Raw genomic sequence first — 23,957 nt, 5'->3', positions numbered from 1 at the left:
CGAGTACACACACTGAGTATCGGAGCCAATGCGCAATACTGGTATGGGATCGGTGCATCCCTACTTCTGGTTATTGTACTGTATTGTATTATATTGTATTGTGCACATGGTCACAAGCAGACCTGCACTAATGTTAGGCAAAGGCACTTCCACACACACCACCACATGACATTTATCCTGAGCCCACGTACAGTAGAGTTCCTAATTCTTGGTGGTGACCTTCCCATTTTATTTTCAGGAACCATCCGTCCTGTGCGGAGGAGTTTTTTGACCCAGCGTCAGCCCCGGGTCAGGGTTGGCAGTGGGAATGGGAGAACGACGCAGGCACGTGGACGCCCTACGACATGGAGTGGCCATCGCCATCGAGAGCGCTCACAACCGCCAGCAGACGTGCCTGGACCTCACACCGCTCGGCTTCTGCTACCTCATCGATTATCAGAACATGACACAGGTATGTGCAGTATTCCATGAATCTAGTGCCGCATTTCCACTACGTGGAACCGGCTCGACTCGACGCAACTCTGGTACCAGGTCCTATTCCTGGAGACCGTTTCCATTACAGGATACTACCGACTTTACAGTACCTGGACATCATAGCAATGCGGCACGTTACTTCTGTGTCGTCTGCTCAGAGTTGCTGATAAACTCGCTTGTTGTGTGTTTGCTCATCAAACTCATGCTGAATTTTTATGTTGGCCACCAAAGACTGAATCTCCTGACTAATGGTATAGTTTTGAAGACTGTCATCATGTGGATTAACCTACCGCTATGTTTACTGTAAACTCCTGCATCTGTGTTTTTTTTTTTTTTTAAAACGGCCGGTCACAGAGACAACTGTCTGACCAATCAGTGGTCTGCAGTGTTTACACGTCACCTTTTAGTATCTGGTCCCCAGTCCTGGAACTTCAGCAGAGGTGATACCAAAAAACTAGTACAGGGTACCAGATTCCAGGTCCTTTTTCGTAATGGAAACGCAAAAAGGCCAAGTCGAGTTGAGTTGATACTACATAGTGGAAACGTGGCATAGGTTCTACTGGCAGACAATCTCAGCAGAATCCCATTTTGTATCTGGATCGATTTATTTGATGAGACTTGAGGAGGTTTTGTGTGATGTGCTGCTGCAGGTCAACAGACAGAGCCAGAGGTGTCGGAGGATCCAGAGGCGTGCAGACATGGCCTACCCTTTAGTGTCCGGACCTCTGCCTTTACCAAAGGAGGCGCAGGAGGGGGAGGCCTCACTGGAGCCCTGCTTGGTGTTGGAGTGTCCGGTGCCACCTTGGGAGTGGGAACGCCATCTACCCCAATGGGGGGGTCAGTTAGTGGACTTGGCCAGCCCTGTTCCTGCCAGCAGTGCATGCTGGTCCTCAGTGTGAAGACCACCACAGGAGGAGGAGGTGGCGGAGGAGCAGGGCTGCAGACTCTGGGCAGACGCTCATTAACCATGCAGAGGCCCAAGAACGCCGTAGCCACGCCTTCTAGCTCCGCGAGTCCGTCTAAGTCGGCCACTCTGGGACGAGGGCAGCAGCAGAACTCCAACTCCAACTCCAACTACTACCAAACGCTGCCGCACGGCCTAGCCATCTCTAAAAACACCGCCTCTCCCAGAAGGAACGCACAGCTCTTTGCTCAGTCGCTGGCCGCCCTCACCGCTGGCACCTCCTCCCTGGGTATCAGCTCGTCTTCCAACAGGCCGCCTCCCCCGTCCCTCCCGCCCCCTCAGCCGCCATCATCCAACCCTGGTGTCAACCCTCCGCCTCTTTCAGCCAAACACTCCTCCTTGTCAGCCGGTGAGTCGGTGCCAACTGCCACATTAATTACCCCCGCCAGCAGCGTGACCACGCCTCCTTCTCCAGTGCCATCTCCGTCGCCCGTGGTGATGAAGCCACAGCACTCATCATTGTCCACGGCAACAATGTGCCACGCCCCTTTACCACAGAGATCTAGCTTAGCAGGGCTGAGTAGACCAGCGCTACAGCGGATCGCCATGGCCCAGTCCAGAGCACTCATAGCATCAGGGTGAGTAGAAATCCTCCACCACAGGCAGAACACACAGGGACACACTAGAACACAGTGGGACACACAGGACACACTGGAAGACAGTGGGACACACAGGGCACACTGGGACACACAAGACACATCAGGACACAGTGGGACAGACGGGACACAGTGGGACACACAGGGACACAGTGGGATACACAGGGACACATCAGGACACAGTGGGACACACAGGGACACAGTGGGATACACTGGGACACACAGGGACACAGTGGACGCGCCATATTGCGTCATGGGAAACAGTCACCCCAGTTTGGCTTTCTACCTCTTTAGCTAACTGCAGTGAACTTGCATGGCCATTTTCTTCAACCCTTCTCATCAGAAGACGCTCCTGTCGAGGTGTTAACTTCTGTTGAAGTTCCATCTTTGTTAAATTTTCGGATCACTTTTGCTACAGTATTCGGACTGATGACTATAGCTTTGCTGATCTTCTTGTAGCCTTCACCTTTGTGTAAAGAAACTATTTTCTTTCTCAGGTCTTGTGCCATTTCTCTTCCATGTGGTGCCATGGCTGATCACATTAAATGGAATGGGGTTTTCTTTGTGAAGCACTACCTTTTTATAGTCAGCTGTCTGTTTGACACCTGTTTAATGAGTAATTAGACTCACCTGTGATTGAATTCCTGTTCTTTATAATTTTGGAGTTTAAAGTCTAGCTTTGCTCCTAAGACTTTCATTGGGGTGTACTAATTTTTGCAACATGGTCTTGAATGAATTTATTAGGAAAATTACTTTTTGTGTGTGCAAATTAAGGATGCACCAATCCGATACCAGTATCGGGCATTGGCTCCAATACTCAGTGTGTGTACTTGTACTCGCAAAAGTAATCCGATACAACTGCACTGATACCACTTACGGCCGTGTGACATTCACAGTTCAGTGCAGCAGCTACGAGGAGGAGGAATAATGTGTGGGGAGCGTGAAGAGTGTGGAGATTTAACCAAATAAATGACAGTGATAAAAGTAACACTGACTGCAAGTAGCGTTAAAGACTCAGACAGATACGGACGCAGCGTTCTGTCCATCCTCTGCGTACATTCCATCCATTTTCCAGGTGCTGGCGGATGAGCACCCAGATGGAGAATACCAGCGGTGGAGGTAGAGGATCTGTTCAAAGAGCCACTGTGTGAGTTAGAAGAAAACTACTGACACATTTAGGACAACTACCCAGAGCAGGGCCGGTTTCCATCCTACTGATAATACTATGGAGGTACGGAGCGTGCGGACCGCCGCCAGCAGAAGTAAAACCAACTTATGGCTCATTTCTCTTTTCTCTACCTGCTGAAACTAAGCTTTTAAACCTTACCAGAGAAAACGCTGCAATATTAGTATCAGATTAGTGTTACCTCTGTCGACTCCATGTTTGTTATTACTGACTTTCTTCTTCATGAAACTTTACTCTTCTTCGTGGTATTTGTCCAGATGGTTAATTCAGAGTGGTGCCCCCTGGTGGATTAATTGACAAACGCTCATTCCAACACATTAAATGTCAGTAGCACACTTTGTTCCAGTCAGACTAATGACAACAACAATAAAGCACATTTACAAAAGGAACTAACAACTGGAATGGGATTATTAGGACTAGTATCGGTACTCGGTATCGGCAAGTACTCAAATATAAGTACTCGTACTTGTACTCGTCTGGAAAAAAAGTGGTATTGGTGTATCCCTAGTGCAAATGAACAAATCTTGTTTGCAATCAATGGCCCACATTTGTGGGAGTATTTTGTTATATAGTGTTATGGAAAAAAAATTCTCTGCTCATTCATCCTCAAAATAAAATGGTCATTTAGACTATCAGTGTCTTTTTAGTGCAATTTTAATTAGAGCTCCAGGTACAGATCGTACAGAGCAAGCTGTCTGCACAAATGTACAAAAATTACACTAAGTCTTTGTCTCTTATAAGAAAACTAGTTAAAAAAGTTGTCGGGCTGGTGTCTGGGAGTACAGGAAAGAGATAAGGTGACCATGATAAATGTCTGTGAGAAAGCACCTCTCCTCCACACAGGTGTCATCATTCGACAAAACACAAAGTACAATATGAGCATTTTGTCTAACAAGTCTCATATAATACAGACAAATTCAAACAATCTTATATGAAATATAGAATATATGTAAACTTATATGGAATATATGTGTACTTGCCATTACAATAGTGTCCTGTAGAAAATGTTGATTCTCAAAGAAAACAAAAGGTTTCCGATGCCGTCATACGTCAGTGAGTCGAACTACAGCCAGGGTTGTTTTTTTTCTGTTTCAGTTTAGAAACACAGACAATGGGACTTTTGGACAAACCATGCTCCAACTGTTTGGTAGATTTGCTGTTCCCTGCCCCCCCCCCCCCTTGCCGTGGCGTCTCAGCAGATCGGGCCCCTCTAAACTTCATTGTCGGTCGCCACGGTAACCACATTAGCAGCACAAAGCTGAGCCTTCTCCTCCCCCTCTCTGTTCACGAATCCTTCTGAAGACTTTCCCTTCAATATTTTTTCTTCTACTTCTGTTACTTCGTAGTCTGTTGATTTTTATTAGTTCTGACTCTTGTTTTTTTGGCTTAAGGTTACATTTCTCTCTCTTTATTGCTAACACTCTTATGTTGAACCACCCAGTTGTCTTAGTTAATTCAGTAAGTTTTGATTGTTTTGGTTTGGCCTTTAATTCTGGAAGTTTTAGTTTATAATTGTACACATAGTTTTGTTTTCACTGTTTTGATATTTTAGTATGTAGACAAACCAGACAGTTATTTGTGGTTTAAAATATTTGGAAAAGAAAAAAACAAGACGAAAATGGCATTATAGACATAATAAGCTTAGAGTTTAAAGTCTGGTTTTGACCAACTCGATATGTAAAGTGTCATGAGATAACTTTATGTTTATGATTTGGCGCTATATAAATAAAATTTGATTGATTTGATTGACAAGGTGTACAATTTCACATAAAGCACACTTAGTAAAACTAAAATAAGTGTTTGTTTGGTGATAGTTTTAGTCCCTAACATAGTTTTGATCAGCATAATAACTGATCCAGATGTCATATTCATAATGTGACTGGTGTGTGAAAGGGCTGATGGAGACAATGACACTGGTTCAGTCATTGTTATTACTCCCAGACGATGTCGGGGGGGGGGTTTGAAGATATGTGTGCAGAGTCTCAGACCCAGACAGGACCCAAGATGGAGCAGGGGGGCAGATGGGAATGAATGGGTGGTGGTGATGGGGGGGGGGGACAAAGGAACAAGTCAGCAAACTGTTCCAAGTCAGCAAACTGATCACAGTGTGGTGAAGAAAAACCAGAGTTAGAGAGTTAGACTTAGAGGGTTGGAGGGTTAGAGGGTAGAGGGGTAGAGAGTTAGAGGGTTAGAGTTAGAGCAGGGGTTTCAAACTCATTTTAGTTCAGAGACCACATTCAGCTAAATTTGATCTGCAGTGGGCCGAACCACTAAAATAATAACATAATATATGTAAATAATGTCAACTCCAAACTTTTCTCCGTATTTTACAGTGAAAAAGTAAAATTAAACAATGAAAATGTTTACATCTACAAACTGTCCTTTCAAACAATGTGAATTACTTGGACAACTGAAAGAATAAGTGTAATTTTAATAATATTCTGCCTCAGTTTATCATTTCCACATGTTCATTATAACGTACAGATCACAGCGGGTCTACAATACACACAACATTTAGTATAAGGCTGAATATTGTTAAAATTGCACTAATTTTTCTTAAGACATTTCAGGTTCTTCACATTTGTTCAGATTATTCACATTTTTTTGAAATTACACTTTGTTTTAGTGTAAATACATGAAAATATTTACATTTACAAAGAGAAAAATTTGGAGTTGTGAGTATTTATAGATTATTATGATAGAACTTTACTGGTCTGACCCACTGGAGATTGAATTGGTCTGAATGTGGAACCTGAACCAAAGTGATTGTTAATTTCTTAATATCTATTTTTGCATCTCACAAATTAATCCCAAGGGCCTAACTGGACCCTTTGGCGGGCCGGATTTGGCCCCCGGGCCACATGTTTGGCACCTGTGGGTTAGAGGGTTAGGGCTAGGGGTTTGGTGTTTGGGTTGGTGTTTGGTGTTTGGGTTAGGGGTTTGGTGTTTGGGTTGGGGTTTGGTGTTTGGGTTAGGCTTAGGGGTTTGGTCTTAGTTGTGGATAAAAACATACAGGTCCATCTCTACTATGACTGAACTGTTGGAAGTCCTGTTGAATCTGTGTGTTTGTGTCCTAAAGCAGACAGACTGACCACACAGTGTTGTGTTTGTGTTTGGGTTCCTTCCCGTCTGTTTGTCCGCTGCATGAATTTGCATCAAGGGTTTTTAAAGTGTCTTGTTTGTTGAACACAGGCCTGGAAAAGTGCACGTCACAACCCGCTGGATGTCCCATTGAAGGGTTGATCCATAAATTAGTGAAGAAACACATGGGAAAGTGGGAAAACCAGTTGTGTTGGTCTTTGTGTGACTGTGTGTGAGTGTGTGTGAGGTTGTGGGTCTTTGTGTGGGTGTGTGTTATTGTGTGGTGTGTCAATGGTCCAGCTGATGTCCATCTGGGCTCCAGGGAAGGACTGTGTGATCCAGGAGGAGGGAGGAGCTGGGGTCGTGGGAGGTTAAGAGACCCTCCCCCAGCAGAAGGGGAGGGGTCATCCCAGCCCTAAAGCTCTCAGGCTTCTCCTCTTTTTAGGCCCAAGCCAAGTAATTCTTCTTGCTTTTTCTTCTTGATTCTTTCTTCTTTTTCATCTTCTTCTTTTTCTTCTTTTGCAGGAACAGGGTTAGGGTTAGGAACAGGGTTAGGGTTAGGGTTGGTGTTGGGGTTCTGGTTGTCATGTGTCCGTCAGTGGGGTTAGGGATGGGGTTGTCATGTGTCCATCAGTGGGGTTAGGGTTGTCCATCAGTGGGGCACTTGGACAGTGTGTTACTGAGCTGTGTGGAGCTTATCCAGGATCCCAGCTGACTCATCCCACTGGTTGCTCTTCTACCTAACCCTAACCCTACCTCCCGTTGTAAGATGCTTCCTGCTAACACAGCAGCCCCAGTCAACATCAACAGATCTAGTCACTGGCAACAGGTGCTTAGTGTGTGTGAGGTCACATGGTCGTCACAGATCTAATACAGGTGGTTTCCTGCCGTCATCAGCTGACACACATATTTATTTATAGCCAGCATTCAGCTGGTGAATCAAACTGTATGAAGACTTTAGAATCTGAAACTCCTTTAATGCATTAATCTGAACAAATGCTGGAATATTTTTGGAATTGAAACATGAGCTCAGTCATGTTGTAACGCCAGCCAACGCTGTTGTGAATAGGACTGAATAACAGTAGGTTTTTACAGGAATCTTTTCAGACATTCACACAGGTAGATGATATGACTGACATGATGAATGGGTTAGGGTTAGGGCAGTGGTTTCCAACCTTTTTTGGCTCGTGACCCCATTTTAACATCACAAATTTCTGCTGACCCCAGACATTCAAAATGGCGATTTTTTTTTTTTTTTTTTTTGCTAAAATTAATTAGTTTTTGATCCTGTAATAGTTTTCTATCCTCTGTTTCAAATCCAGGTTAATGCTAGACAACATTTAGTCTATATAATGTATATTATTGTGGACGGAGCAGTAAATCCAGGTGTAGATTACTGCACAAAGGGAGAACTAGATTTTCCTTGGTCAGGATATGTACAGTCAGTCCACCTTGGATTTACAAGGCTGACAATTAATACTGAAGAAACGAGAACTCAAACTATGAATTATGAAAGAGCTGCAGCATCTGAACCTGACCACAATGAACATTTAACAGAGAAACAGAACCACAGAGAAACAGAACCACAGTGCTTCAGTTTCACAACCACAGTTTGGGATTGACTGTCACAGAAATGTGTGATGTTAAAATGGAGTCGGTAGTAAAACAGGTTGGAACCCAGTGTATTCTACACTCTGTTCCACTGAACCAGTGGATTCTACACTCTGTTCCACTGGATAAACCACAGCCAGCAGTGATCTGAGTCATATGTCAGCTTTTATCAGTGTCAGTGAGTGACACTTGGATCCAATGGTCTCATATTTTTGACCTGAGGAACCAGAGATGGAGCCAAACTATGGAAACAACACAAATAAGAGACCAGAGCCAAACCAAACAGCACCACGCACAGACTGAACAACTGTGGTTTAAGGGATGTTTCAGTTTATATTTTCATTACATTTAGTTCCAATAAGTCATGAGACTTCTTCAGTTTAATGGTTCCCAGGGTAACACTGGACACTTCAGATAGAAGGATTCTGTCCATCGCAACATTTCTGTTCATGTACGTACATGATCAAACTGTGTCATTAAATATATTGGAAGCATTAGCCAGTCAGCAGTTTAATCATTTGTTTTCCAGTTCATCTTATCAAAAGAGATAAGATTTAGCCAATTTTATCTCGGAAGCAGACAATTTCCAAAAATGTGCATACCAGTGTAATCAATAAATCATTTTTATATATATATATATATATATATATATATATATATATATATATACCACACACACACACACACAGGCACTGTAGGTTCTATACAGGTAAGTAAGTAAGTAAATTTTATTTGTAGAGCACTTTTCACAGACAGAGTCACAAAGTGCTTTATCAATTCAAATCAGAATCAATTAAGTTTACAGAGACCCAGCAGAATCCTTCAGGAGCAAACACTTGTGATTGGTGACAGTGGAAGGAAAAACTTCCCTTTAACGGGCGGAAACCTCGAGCAGACCCAGACTCCTGAAGGATGGCTCTCTGCCTTGACCAGTTGGGGTTAAAGAAGAGAGTAAAGGAGGAGAAAAGAGAGAGCGATAGAGATATAGAGAGACTGGGGGGGGTGGGGGACGACACATGGAGTACTTTATGATGAATACATAGAGTGTAATCAGTTTGTGGTGGCCCTGGGTCAGGTGGGAGACTGAAAAGCCTTTTTGAACAGGAGGGTTTGGAGGTGTTTCTTAAAGCTCTCTACAGAGTCCATGGACCGTAGATGTAGAGGCAGGTCATTCCATAGACGTGGTGCCACAGCTTTAAAACCTGTCACCGCGTGTGCTAAAACAGGTGTGTGGAACCATCAGCAGGTGTTCCTGAAGACCTCAAGCTACGAGCCCAGCTGTAGGGCTGGATCAGGGAAGCAATGTATGCAGGGGCCTGGCCATGTAGGGCCCGGAAAGTTAGCACAAGAATTTTGAAATGAAGACGATATAGAACAGGGAGCCAGTGGAGAGATTTAAGAATGGGAGTGATGTGGGTTCTCCTGTTGTGGGTCAGGAGCCTGCAGCAGAGTTCTGGACAAACTGTAGACGGGCCAGCTCCTTGTTTAAGCATGTGAACAGGCTGTTGCAGTAGTCTAAGCCAGAAGACACAAAAGCGTGAACAATCATCTCGAGCTCATTGATGGACACCATAGATCTGAGTTTGGAGATGTTGCATAGTTGGAAGAAACAGTTTTTAACTAGGTGTTTGGAGTAGAATTCTAAAGACATGTCCTGGTCAAAGGTAGGATGCTGTTATGAACAGACCAGTGATCCTGGTCCGGGTTCTGTTCAGTGTTGTATGGAACCTTTCTTTGGTAGATTACCCTCAGTTTTTTAATCCGTCAAAATGACGGATGGCCTTCAAAATTTTCCATCATGTTTAAAAAAAAAAATGTGTGATGGAATATTTTGGGTCAAGGCGACCTCTGTCCTAGTGTATAAATGCTGATCTGAAGTTGAATGTGTGGGTGTGTTGATGATGATGATGATAATGATGATGAGCTTTATAACCAAGCAGGTAATCCAGAGTGAGCAGCTGTGACGTACATGGCTGTGAGCAGATGGAAAGTCTGTGGATTAGCCCACAGGCTGACGGGGGGGGGGGGTCATTTATACACTCACCCACTGACAGTCCAGTCCGGATACGTGGACAGATACGTACGACACAGAGGAACGGATCACAGGCTGCTTCGGTGTGTCTTCAGAACATTTGTGTGCATCAGTGGATAGTTTTTCTTTGCATCAATGACAGTCCTCAGTTTGTCAAAGTGAGACCAGTCGACTGCACCTTCATACCGTCGGTGACTTGTTGGAATTCTGGAAAAACACTCAATGAAATCGTTTGTTGTTCTTTTTGCAGCGTTCCCACCGTCCCAGTAAAGAACCTGAATGGATCCAGTCCTGTTCACCCTGCACTGGCTGGTAAGAACCAAGGTTCTAATAGTTTGGGATTTTTCATTCTAGTTTAGTTTTATTTAGTTCAAACTTTTTTTTTCTCTAATTCAGTTAGTTTTAATTAGTTTTTAGAGCAGGTTTGCTAGTTTTTATTAGTTTTCATTTTTTTTCTAAATGCTTAGTTTTAGTTTAGTTTTAGTATTAATTTTAGTTTTGTCGTATCTTTACTCTTCTTCTCCGTCGTATTCAAATAAATCCCAGACAGGACTCTGCTGCTTTCTCCCAACTTTAGTCTCCATGTTTCCAGGTGAGAGTGGGGACCAGAAGACGACTGGAAACCACAAGTGAACACAAGTGACGGACTGTTAAATATCGTATAGTGCCGCTAGATAAAATTGCTTGAGGGAAATAAATCCATTTCGTATCAATCCGACGTTGACAGAGACAAAAATGAAGGGAATTTTATCCATGATTTTTATACGTTTTAGTTAGTTTGTAAGCACACAATACAATTTCAGTTAGTTATGTTTTTTTTTTTTTTAATTATAGTTTTTAATTATTTCAGTTAATGAAAATGTTTTTACCATTCTAGTTTTCGTCATTTCGTTAGTTTTCGTTAATGGTAACCTTGGTAAGAACCCACTCAACCAGAGGACACACGTCCACAGCTAGGAGTCTTTCATTAGGGTTTTATTATTGTGGTTTGGATTCTGAATGTGTCAATAGTGGACACAGAACCAAAGGGACAGAAGACACTGAACATAGTCAACCCAGAGCAGCAGTCAGACCACTGTCACAGCTCATATTCAGCCCATTCTTATCAAATTTCACACACATGCTTTTTCACAAATTTCACACACATGTGCCTTTCTGTCAATTTTTGCATTTTTCACAAAATCTTTAAGTGTTCAAAAAGATTGAAAGTGAAGACTCAACATTAATCTCTGGGTGTACAGTGTATCAGTGAGCAGGAGGGGCAAAGTGCTGTGCAACGGGACAGGGTATTATGCTGCGTTTCTACTATGTGGTACCAGCTTAACTCAAATCGACTTGACTCGACTTGGCCTTTTAGCGTTTCCATTACGAAAAAGGACCTGGAATCTGGTACCCGGTACTAGTTTTTTGGTATCACCTCCGCCGAGGTTCCAGGACTGGGAACCAGATACTAAAAGGTGACGTGTAAACACTGCAGACCTCTGATTGGTCAGAGTTGTCTCTGTGACCTGCCGTTTTCCAAAAAACAGATGCGGAAGTTGACAGTAAATATAGCGGTAGGTTAATACACATGATGACAGCCTGTAAAACTACACCATGGTCAGTGGAGATTTAGCCTTTGGTGGCCGACGTAAAAATTCAACATGGGCTTGACGAGACAACACGCAACAAGTGAGTTTATCAGCAAATCTGAGCAGACGACATGGAAGTAACGCACCGCATCGCTATGACATCCAGGTACTCTAAAGTCAGTAGTATCCTGTAATGGAAACGGTCTCCAGGAATAGGACCTGGTACCAGAGTCGAGTCAAGCAGGTTCCACGTACTGGAAACGTAGCATTTGTAAACTCTGCCTTCTTTTTCAGTTGTTTGAGGAGGTTTTGGTGAGTCCATTTGAAGTCCTTTTTAGCACAGTCCGCTAACCAGGCTGCGTTTGTGTGTTCAGGGATCACAGGCATCCTGATGAGTGCTGCAGCTCTGCCCGTTTGTCTGACCAGGCCTCCCAAACTGGTGCTGCATCCTCCACCTGTCAGCAAGAGTGACATCAAACCTGTACCGGGCTTTGGCCACTGCTGCAGGAAGACCACCAAGAAACAGGCTCGTAAAGGTGGGAGCCAACGACTAACCCTAACCCTGACCCTAACCAAGCAACAGGCTTGTAAAGGTGGGAGCCAATGACTAACCCTGACCCTAACCAAAAAACAGGCTCGTAAAGGTGGGAGCCAACGACTAACCCTATCCCCAAACCCCTAAGCCAACAACCAGCAGCACTGACCTCATATGGTTCATACGTGCGTTATCAGCCCACACAGGGCTTACATACATGCAGACTTTCATCTGTCCACTTGTTTGTTGTATCTGTGTGCAGGAAAAACTCCCGAGGAGGTTGTAAAGAAATATCTACAGAAAGTCAAAAGTCCCCCAGAGGAGGTATGACACTTTGATACTTGTTTTTCATGAAGTTGGCTTCATATTATAAGATTTACAGAAAGAGAGAACATGTTAGCCCCTTTTACGCAGCACTTCCGTTGCAGGAATATTTTACCTTTAACCTGGAATGTCTGTGTAAAGGAAATGGTGGAATCGTTTGGTCCCACCTTTATCACGGCTTTGTAACGCCTCTGGAGGTAGTAACAGAGCTGTGAATAAGGTGGGATCACGATTTGCTGTGTAAAAGGAACACCTCTGGGCATGAAGCCGGCCATACCAGGCCCGAAGCTGGGCTGGAATGAAACCAACTGCAGTGGGCACGAAGGTGGCCGTGGCCTTTTTTTTCTGGGATCTCTGCGTAAGAGTGGCTGTTGACAGTGATTCCTTCCATGCCTTTTCTTTCCTAGGACTGTACCATCTGTATGGAACCGTTGGTGGGTCCATCTGGATACAAAGGTCCCGGTGTGGGACCTGTTTCCAGGGCTGAGTCGGTTGGACGTCTTGCACAGTGTGGACACCAGTACCATTTCCAGTGCCTGGTGGCCATGTATAACAATGGCAACAAGGATGGCAGGTGGGTTCGTGTTTTCACACAGACACTGTTGTTACTCTGGTCTGAGAAAGTCAGTAGGTAGGCACATTTTTGAACATTTCTGCAGAACGCTAAAAAGTCAGCAGTTAATGTATTGATTTGAAATGATGGCTTAAATTACCTCCGCCAAGGAGGTTATGTTTTTGCCAGGGTTTGTTTGTTTGTTTGTTAGCAGGATAACTCAAAAAGTTATGGACAGATTTTCAGGAAATTTTCAGGAAGTGTTGATACTGGCACAAGGAAAAAATGATTAAATTTTGGTAATGATTGGGTGGGGGGGGTTGATCTGCCTTGACGGAGGTCTGCACTCTGAGTGCTTTTCTAGTATTATTATCATTTTTCCTGGCCACTTTGAACACATATTTGACCCCCTTAACGTTAACAAAAAGTCAATTTTATTTGACCAAAAATTCAAGCCCGGCGAAAATTTTTTTTGTATGAAGCCGCCAAAAAAAAATATCACAAAATGACTCAGTAGCGCCCCCTCAAAAATCAAAATACATTACGTGGATGGGAGCCCTCCCCAAATTTTTTTCATCGTACAAACATGAAACTTGGTAAAGATGTAGCCCATGGTAGGACAAGTAAAAAAAAATTACATTATGGCCCCGCGCTCAACCCAACAGGAAGTCGGCTATTTTGGGAGGAAGTGTGGACCTATAAAATCCCACCCTCATACTTTCATCATCTCGTCCTAGGGTTTACATCCAATTTGGAACAAACTTGGTGAAAATCACCTACACACGTGTGATCAAAAGTTATCAGCGGCATTTTTGATCAAATGTTGGGTGTGGTGGCTGTGACGAGCCTGTGATGAAGCGTTCATTTTCATAAGTATAAAACTGTGTGTATCTCGCAGTACGGCATCCTCTCACTGTCGGTGGCCTTGGCGGTCGCGTGGGGTGGTCGGGCGAGGTCCTTCATACCGCTTGTGGTTTTAATCAGTATTAAAATTTCTGGGATCAATCTTGGAAAAGTCCCGGGAAAGATATTAGAAGATGGATTTTATTAACCATTCTGATATTGTAATTTAGCACATCAAAACAATTGGAATTCACTGTGAAATACAACACTGTAAATGCAAAAACTTCAAGTTGTCTTTGTTTTGAACATTGTTTTCCTCAAGGTTTGATGGTTTTTCGCTGACAATATATATTTGTTGCCTTTCAGTCTCCAATGTCCCACATGTAAAACCATCTATGGCGTGAAGACAGGAAATCAACCAGCAGGGAAAATGGAGTATCACGTCATCCCCCATTCTCTACCTGGGCATCCTGACTGCAAAACCATACGCATCATCTACAACATCCCACCAGGCATTCAGGTGCTCAGAAGAAATCCACACACTTGTTTAGATTTTGTTGCTCGAAGTTCCATTCAGTCAAACATTAATGCCCACAGAAATGAATGTAAACTCTGCGCCTCCCTCCCTTTGATTAGGGACCAGAGCATCCGAACCCCGGGAAGCCCTACACGGCCAGAGGCTTCCCCCGACACTGCTACCTCCCCGACAGTGAGAAAGGACGCAAGGTAACCCCCGCCCCCCGTCAGAGATAACCGTCAGCTGTGTACGTCCATTTTGAAAAATGTTCCAAAGAGATTTTCACATACATCTGTGTTGGTTGTACGTCAGGTGCTGAGACTGTTACTGGTGGCGTGGGACCGGAGGTTGATCTTCTCAGTCGGTACTTCCAGCACTACAGGAGAGTCGGACACCGTCATCTGGAATGAGGTGCTCCCACCAGGACAAGACACTAACTGGGGCTCAAAATGAATATAACACAGCAGCGGAATATTTAAAGTACCAGAGATGCTCACAAGTTTTTGAGTCAAAGTCCAGTCTCAGGTCTATAATGGGGTTCATGTGTGCTCCGTGCCCATGGTTCTGCTTTGAACACAGCATGGTATGTGCAACTTAGTGGCGACTCAAATTCAAGTCACAAGTACCAGTCCCCATTTCTGTCAAGTGCGCAACTGAAATGCATGTTTGAGGTCGACTACATCTCCTTCAACTGAGTTTCCCCATTCGATGTGACTTTGTTCCTCTACTCCACAGAATCTGAAAGACAGATACTGTTCTCTTTCCTCTACTAGGTTTGTCTGACCGTTGTAGTTAGTTTACACATTACAGTTCTCCTTGGTTTTCAGTGAAACCACTAATTTGTTGGTCTTGAAAGTGAAAAAAACTGAAGGACGAGGTGTATCTTATTAGGGATGCTTAGTTCTCACAGGACAGTGATGATGGTGGTAATGTTGTAGTATAATGCTGCTTTTCCACTACGTGGAACTAACTCTGCTCGATACGACTATGGTACCAGGTCCTATTCCTGGAGACCATTTCCATTACAGGATACTACCAACTTTACAGTACCTGGTCGTCATAGTGATGTGGTGCGTTACTTCCGTGTCGTCTGCTCAGTCGCTGATAAATTCGCTTGTTGCATGCTGTCTCGTGAAGCCCATGCTGAATTTTTACGTCTGAACCTCCTCAACCGACCATGGTGTAGTTTTACAGCAGGGGTCACCAATCCTGGTCCTCGAGGGCCGGTATCCTGCATGTTTTAGATGTTTCCCTCTTCCAGCACATGTGACGGTCATTATCAGGCTTCTGCAGAGCTTGATGATAGGCTTAGCATTTGAATCAATTGTGTTGGAAGAGGGATACATCTAAAACATGCAGGATTCCGGCCCTCGAGGACTAGGATTGGTGACCCCTGTTTTACAGACTGTCATCATGTGGATTCACCTATCGCTATATTTACTGTCAACTTCCGCATCTGTTTTTTGTAAAACGGCGGGTCACAGAGACAACTCTGACCAATCAGTGGTCTGCAGTGTTTACACCTTTTAGTATCTGGTCCCCAGTCCTGGAACCTCGGCGGAGGTGATGCCAAAAAACTAGTACCAGATTCCAGGTCCTTTTTCATAATGGAAACGCAAAAAGGCCGAGTCAAGTCGAGCCGATACCACGTACACTACCAGTCAAAAGTTTAGAACACCCCAATTTTTCCAGTTTTTTATCAAAATTCAAGCAGTTCAAGTCCAATGAACAGCTTGAAATGGTACAAAGGTCAGCAGTGAACTGCCAGAGGTAAACACCCTGCTTTCTGCTGTCCAGTACTGTTCAAATAATGCTCCCAACAGTATGGTACCAAAGTGTGTTCCAACACTACTTGTCTGCAGACACAGGGGGTTGGAAGGAATTCACAACCATTGGGACACCTGTAGGAATTGGTAGCACCAACTTTCGAGGCTTAATCAACCTCCATTGCTGCAGAACTGCTTTTTCTTGTTGGCTGTTTTGTATAATTCTGAAATGTACATTATTTTCAGTTTTGTTTAACCTTACCTTTTTTCTTACCTCTGGTAGTTCACAGTTTACCTTTGTACAATTTCAAGCTGTTCATTGGACTTGAACTGCGTGAATATCAATACAAAACTGGAAAAATTGGGGTGTTCTAAAACTTCTGACCGATAATGTAGTGGAAACCGCGGCATATGTAGTCGGTCAAACTACCAGTAGCTCAGATGAGCTCCACCTTAAACATGTCCATCAGTCAAATGTAACACACACAAATAATAACAGCCAATCCTCAGATAGAACAGTAAAAATAGACAGGGACTGTTTTACTACACAATACTTTGGAGTACCTCCTGCTGTCACACTTCCACTTCAGGTCCTGCGTACTTCCACCACCGTTCGCCACTTTTTTGTGTGAGTGAAATTAAACGGCTTGTTTTCCACGCCATAGGTCCACCATAAGACAGAGTTCGGCTCAAACCTGACGGGCCACGGCTTCCCTGACCCTGGACACCTGGACAACGTCCTGGAAGAGCTCCGAGCTCAGGGCATCACAGAGGACGACGGACTGACGGAAAAGTGACAGGACCAGAGAAGAGAAGCAGAGAAAAAGAGGCATGACTGGCATGAAGCAGAGCGGAGAAGAAGACGTGATGGTGGTGGAAGACAAAAGGAGCATCAGGACCAGATTCCTCCAGCACTTCCAGGAGGTGCAAAGGGACGTTTGGGCTTGTAGAGGACATTGGTTTTTGTTCTTTTCTTTTAATTTTAATTTTGTGGGGATAACCACTTTTCAAGGAGTCGATTATTGAGTCACTGCTGCCGGTTCAAACATCAGCCGACACGTAAACAAATGTGGAAGGGAGCTGGTGGAAGCAGCAGCAGCAGAGGAACAGAGGTTAGCTTTAACTACAGGTACTAAATGTCCACAAGGGAGAGTGAGTCGGTACTAATATTTAGAACCAAAACAAGTTGACTTTACTGTGAGAAAGAGGGGAAATAAGATGGGAAATGTTAGAGCAGTTCAGTTCAAACTGGGTGAGAAAGAACCAAGAGAGAAGAGATGTACGATGGCTTTGAAAGCAGGAGAGGAAAAACCAGAAGAAAGAGAGAAAGAAGAAAGAAGGTTTGGGAATGTAGCGTAGAGCTGGAGTAGAGTACAACCAACTTCAGCAGTACTTCAGCGGTACATTAGTGGTACTTTAGGCATATTTCAGGCGTATGTCAGGCATACTTCAGTGGTACATTAGCAGTACTTCAGTGCTGCTTCAGCGGTACTTCAGTGGTACTTCAGCAGTACTTCAGTGCTACTTCAGCAGTACTTCAGTGGTACTCCAGTGCTACTTCAGCAGTACTTCAGTGGTACTCCAGTGCTACTTCAGCAGTACTTCAGTGCTACTTCAGCAGTACTTCAGTGGTACTCCAGTGCTACTTTGGCAGTACTTCAGTGGTACTCCAGTGCTACTTCAGCAGTACTTCAGTGCTACTTCAGCAGTACTTCAGTGGTGCTCCAGTGGTTCTTCAGCAGTATTTCAGTGGTACATTAGCGGTACTTCAGGCATACTTCAGCAGTACTTCAGTGGTACTCCAGAGGAGGCAGCAGGAGTGTGTTGCCTCGGTCTCCTGCTTGTGTCTGCTTTGTCTGCTGCTCTTGCTCCCCCTGGTGGTGTATGTGCTCAGTGAAACCTCTGAATCCAAATGTTAATGCTGGTTCTCCACCTGTTGCACCATCATCCCATTCTTTTGCATCTGAGCATTGACTGGATTTCTTTCGGTACGTTAGGTTTGTTCATAATGTGTGCGAAAAATGACAAAAGACCAAACGACGGCCTCTTCATTGAGGCCTTTTTGACGTCTTATAGTTGAGCCACTGTGGTCAAAGTTAACCCTTGATATTACAGGTACCAGTATTTACTTTATTTGTATTTTATTTTTTTTCCCTTTTAATGGCTGACATGGTTTATTTGGATGTAAATGCTGTATTTTTCTGTTTACAGCGGGGCACCAGTAACAAAAGTGAGTGTATGTGAATAAACAAAAAAAAATGAAGACAGTTGTGGAATTAAGTGCTGAAGTGGTGATTCTTGACCTTAAAGCCTCACCGTCAGTGCTTAATGCCAAAAACAAAGGCTACATTCACAGTGTGTCAAAGCAGATCTGTTGCTCATATGTGATCTGTCTATTTTTTTTTTTGTTTTTCATAACGGTGTGAATAGTGGACATTGCACATAATGTGGTCTTTGCAGTCCTGGGTTGAGTCCACTTCCATATCCTATGGAAGTAAATCTGTGTCATCAGATTTTGAATTATAAAAGCCATTGAATTTCTAGCACTGATTTTTTTTTTTTTTTTTTGCACTGAAATTATCTGAATTTTTTGCATCTGAATTTTTGCACCTGAATGTTTGGATCTGAATTTTTTTTATTCTACAGGGTGGGGAAGCAAAATTTACAATGAACATTTAGTTGTTTTTTCTCAGCAGACACTATGTCAGTTGTTTTGAAACCAAACATATATTGATGTCATAATCATACCTAACACTATTATCCATACATTTTCAGAAACTTTTGCCCATATGAGTAATCAGGAAAGCAAACGTCAAAGAGTGTGTGATTTGCTGAATGCACTCGTCACACCAAAGGAGATTTCAAAAATAGTTGGAGTGTCCATAAAGACTGTTTATAATGGAAAGAAGAGAATGACTATGAGCAAAACTATTAGGAGAAAGCCTGGAAGTGGAGGAAACAACAAAAAATGTACCAAAACTTTTATTAAAGCTCTCAAATCCAAAATCCTAAAGGATCCAACCAAATCCATGAGAAAAATGGCAAATGAACTTGAGTTAGACAACAAGACCATTAGAAATGCAGTAAAATATGATTTGAAGTTAAAATGTTACACAAGAACACCAAAACACTTGTTGACAACAGCAACAAATCCAACTTTAGCAATTTTTGGGAATCATGTTTATGGCCGCCTTCCAGCCCAGATCTAAACCCTCTGGATTCTGCTATTTGGGGTGTTTTAGAACATGCTACCAATAGAACATCACCCAGCAATGTCGACTTTCTTAAAGATACTATTAAAGAAGAATGGGAGAAGTTGTCACCCGAATATTTGAGGAACACTTTGCAAGTTTCAGGAAGTGTGTGAAGGCAGTTAATGAGAAAGAAGGAGGACACATAGAATAAAAACATTTTCTATGATGTACATTTTCTTGTGGCAAATAAATTCTCATGACTTTCAATAAACTAATTGGTCATACACTGTCTTTCAATCCCTGCCTCAAAATATTGTAAATTTTGCTTCCCCACCCTGTAAATTTATGAACATAGTTGAATTCAGAGACAAACAATTCAGATACTTATTTTCAGTGCAAAAAAAATTCAGATACTTAATTTCAGTGCAAAAAAAAAATTCAGATACTTAATTTCAGTGCAAAAAAAAATTCAGATACTTAATTTCAGTGCAAAAAAAAATTCAGATACTTAATTTCAGTGCAAAAAAATTCAGTGCTACAAATTCATTGTCTTTTATAATTCAAAATCTGATGACCGATTTACTTCCATAATATTCTGTCTTAAACCAGACACAGGTCGGAACAGTCATCAGTTCATCTACAGCTTTTACTCTCTTGATGCATTTTGGGTGACGTTTGTACACACATTAAACCTGGAGCAGACCAATCGTCTGTTTCAAATGAAGAAGGCTGCAGTGTCAGAACTGACATGACCCTTAAAGAACCTCAGCTTATTCATGAAAAATCAAATGCTGCCTTCAGTGACCTCCATGGTTACTTCTGTATTGCGTTGGGCAATGGGCGTTATCAAAAAGAAATATTCGTTCTCTAATTTTGTAAGGGATCTACGCAGCCAGACACTAAAAGGAACATCTGAGCAGTAAATGAGGCCTGAGAGCCTGAGGATCCATCTGATGCCCAGAGACCCTCAGATTGGGTAGAGTTTTAGACAAGTTGGGGTTAGTTCGGGTCAGGGGTTAGGGAAGGGATAGGGTTTGGGGAAGGGGTAGGGTCAGTTAGTTTGGGGTGGGGTTAGCAGAGCTGCAGTAGACAGACAGAGTACGGACATGGCCACCAAACACAGGACAACAATAATAGAGGAGGGGGAAGTTTGTACATCACTGTGTTTTATCACAAACCACAGGACAAACTGAGGTGGGGTTTGTCTTTGTGCACAGTTAACCACAGGAATATTTACAGCTGGGTCTGCAAAAACCAAACCCATGGCTTTAACCTTTGACCTCTGAGTTTGGGTTTGCATGGAAGGAAAGAAAGCCATGAGAGACTGCATTAGAGCAGAGAGTGGCCCCCCTGGGGTCAGCAGAACTGGCTCAGGCGGTCTCAGATGGTCTCCTTTTCATTCTGCAAAGCCTTGAACAAACCCTTCCTTTTGGATTCTGATGGAGTCTGTACTGTCCAGTTTAATTCTACTGGGATCAGTAACAGTCACACCTGTTTGGAAGGAGCTTCCATGTGGGTCCGGTCTGAGTCTGACCCTGGAACACTGTCGTACAAAACCCTGTGTGTGTGTGTGTGTACTGACAGGTACTGTGTAGTACTGTGTATACTACCAACAGTGCAGAGTACATGTCTGGTTCATGAATATTACATCATCCTATCCCACATGATGATGATGATGATGTTGATGGTGGTCACTATGGTAACTCCTTTTACCATTTGGCTTTTTTTTTATACATGTAAAATCTTGTCAGCCTCGTAGCATAATTGGCTAAGTCTTTAGTCTTTAATTTTTTCCCCCAGGGCCAACTGTAAAGTTCCACACATATCCCGGGGGTGGGGGGGTGGGGGTTTGAGGCAGTTATATAATGCTTTAAATAGCATTTCTTTTTGACACTTATCATAGTTTACATTTGTTTCACTTTGTACATTTGTTTTTTTACTTTGACTTTTCATTTGTTTCCATTGTTATGCAAAGACAGTATTCTAAGATACGTCTTTTTGAACTGTGTACAGTCTGATCTGTACGCTCTTTTCTTTGGAAAAGGAATCTGCTGGTAGACTTCTGTGAGTGTGTTTGTAGGTGAATAATCCCAATACCATGTGTCCAAATGTTCTGCTCTGGAATGGACCTTTGGATCCTCCTTTTCTGTCCCAGTGGTTGAAGTGCAGGCGGCTGAGTGGAAATAATTCTGTTCAAACTGGTGTCAATCACAGTTGGCTGTGGTAGTAATGCTGCACAATGATAAAACATTTGTCCCTTGTTTTGAAAGTTGTTTTTTTTTTTTTTTTAATTGTGTCATTCAAACATTGGGGTTTCATTCTGAAAAGTGAAGCAAACATTAAAAAGTCATTTTATGAATTAGCATTACCTTGATTTGAGTGTGATAAATTCTACGTCCTTCTGGGAGACAGTGGTCTATAGAAGTAAATCTGTGTCATCAGATTTTGAATTATAAAAGACATTGAATTTGTAGCACTGATTTTTTTTTTTTTTTTTTGCACTGAAATTAAGTATCTGAATTTTTTGCACCTGAATGTTTGCATCTGAATTTATTGCGTCTGAATTTTTTTACTTCTAAATTCATAAACATAGTTGATTTCAGAGACAAACAATTCAGATACCTCATTTCAGTACAAAAAAAAAAAAAAATCAGATACTTAATTTCAGTGAAAAAAAAAAAAAAAAATCCAGATATTTTATTTCATTGCTAAAAAATCCAGATACACTGAACTAAAATAAATGCAACACTTGTTTTTGCTCCCATTTGTCATGAGCTGAACTCAAAGATCTAAAACTTTTTCTGTGTACACAAAGGTTTATTTCTCTCAAATATTGTTCACAAATCTGTCTAAAGTGTGTTAGTGAACACTTCTTTTTTGCTGAGATAATCCATCCACTTCACAGGTGTGGCAGATCCAGATGCTGATTAGACAGCATGATTATTGCACAGGTGTGACTTAGGCTGGCCACAATAAAAGGCCACTCTAAAATGTGCACTTTTATCACACAGCACAATGCCACAGATGTTACAAGTTTTGAGGGAATATGCAATGGTCATGCTGACTTCAGGAATCTCCACCAGAGCTTTTGCCTGTGAATTGAATGTTCATTTGTCTACCATAAACCATCTCCAAAGGTGTTTCAGAGAATTCATGAAGAAGACTGTGTGAGGAAAATGGTGGTCACACCAAATACTGACTGGTTTTCTGACCCCCCTGGACCACCCAATACAGTAAAAGTGCACATTTTAGAGTGGCCTTTTATTGTGGCCAGCCTAAGGCACACCTGCGCAATAATCCTGCTGTCTAATCAGCATCTTGATCTGCCACACCTGTGAGGTGGATGGATTATCTCAGCAAAGGACAAAGGAGAAGTGCTCACTAACACAGATTTAGACACATTTCTGAATGATATTTGAGAGAAATAGGCCTTTTGTGTACATAGAAAAAGTTTTAGATTGAGTTCAGCTCATGAAAAATGGAAGCAAAAACAAGTGTTGCATTTATATTTTTGTTCAGTGTACTTAATTTCAGTGCAAAAATAATTCAGATACTTAATTTCAATGCAAAAAAAATTCAGATACTTAATTTCAGTGCAAAAAAAATCAGCACTACAAATTCAATGTCTTTTTATAATTCTAAATCTGATGACACAGATTTACTCTCATAGAGGTCGTTGACATCTTGATTAGAGGACGCTGTTGGTGTCAGTGCTTTTTCTTTATCCTATGTTGTGTTTAAAGCCATGTTTTTCCTAAACTGCACTTCCTTCCATTGTTGGTTTCCATTTCCTACTGAAGGTAGAGTTTTCCATGAGTGTCTCCTTCCAAATGCCTGTGGGGGAACTGAAACGTCTGTGTGACATGCAGGCAACGTACAAGAGACAGAACATCCGACACACAGACAGAGAAAGCAAAGTGTAAATAGAGCAAAAAAGTACCTGCTGGAGTATGAATGATTAATACAAACAAATAAAGAATGAATGAAACCCACCTGTGTGGCTTTTTTAAAGACATTTTCTGTTCATGGTGGACAGGGTTATTATTGGACAATGGAAACTGGGAGTTGTGTGGTACAACTGTGGAAGTATCTGTGTCATCAGATTCTGAATTATGAAAGCCATTGAATTTCTAGCACTGATTTTTTTTTTTTTTGCACTGAAATTAAGTATCTGAATTTTTGCACCTGATTTTTTTAATTCTGAATTTATGAACATAGCTGAATTCAGAGACAAACAATTCAGATACTTAATTTCAGTGCAAAAAAAAAGAAAAAAATAGGACCAATGGCCCTGTAGCTTCGAAATGAAATGTATCCAGATGCCATTTATTATCACCCAGTTATGTGTATTTATTATTTTACAGAAATAGCCCATGTTTTGGTCATATTCCAATCAGATCTGTAAAAAATGTAAATTCCAAGCTGATATCATTGATACTGATTTATTGGATCAATCCACTTCCTATCTCTTATAATGGGAAAATTTTTCAAAGTCGCACCAAATCCAGAATCAGATCCGAATCGAAATAATTTCAATACCTTGTGTTGACATCATCATACAGAAGCTGTATACCAAGTTTGAAGTCAATCAGAACTGGAGTTTGGGAGAAAAAGACGATTGTAATTTTTTCCCCATAAGAGCCCATGTTAAATTTTCTGTTAGTTCTCGGATCCAGAAGAAGATCCTGATCAGCATGTGGACATTATGTT

General features: G+C 42.3%; 1 long non-coding RNA gene and 1 pseudogene across 1 annotated transcript; both read left to right on the top strand.

Moving 5' to 3' along the window:
* The window catches only part of LOC115434979 (E3 ubiquitin-protein ligase DTX4-like), a 30,396-nt pseudogene extending 13,080 nt beyond the window's left edge, over window positions 1-17,316 (top strand).
* A 4,091-nt stretch (window positions 17,317-21,407) lies between these two features.
* LOC115415607 (uncharacterized) lies at window positions 21,408-23,239 on the top strand. Its single transcript, XR_003934885.1, has 2 exons — window positions 21,408-21,661; window positions 22,920-23,239. It is a non-coding gene; the product is annotated as an uncharacterized LOC115415607 (long non-coding RNA).
* The last annotated feature ends 718 nt before the right edge of the window (window positions 23,240-23,957 follow it).

Source organism: Sphaeramia orbicularis, chromosome 1, assembly GCF_902148855.1.
Source record: "Sphaeramia orbicularis chromosome 1, fSphaOr1.1, whole genome shotgun sequence".
NCBI classification, from domain to species: domain Eukaryota; kingdom Metazoa; phylum Chordata; class Actinopteri; order Kurtiformes; family Apogonidae; genus Sphaeramia; species Sphaeramia orbicularis.
Note: the sequence above shows the minus strand (reverse complement) of the source record. Positions and strands in the feature narration are given on the sequence as shown.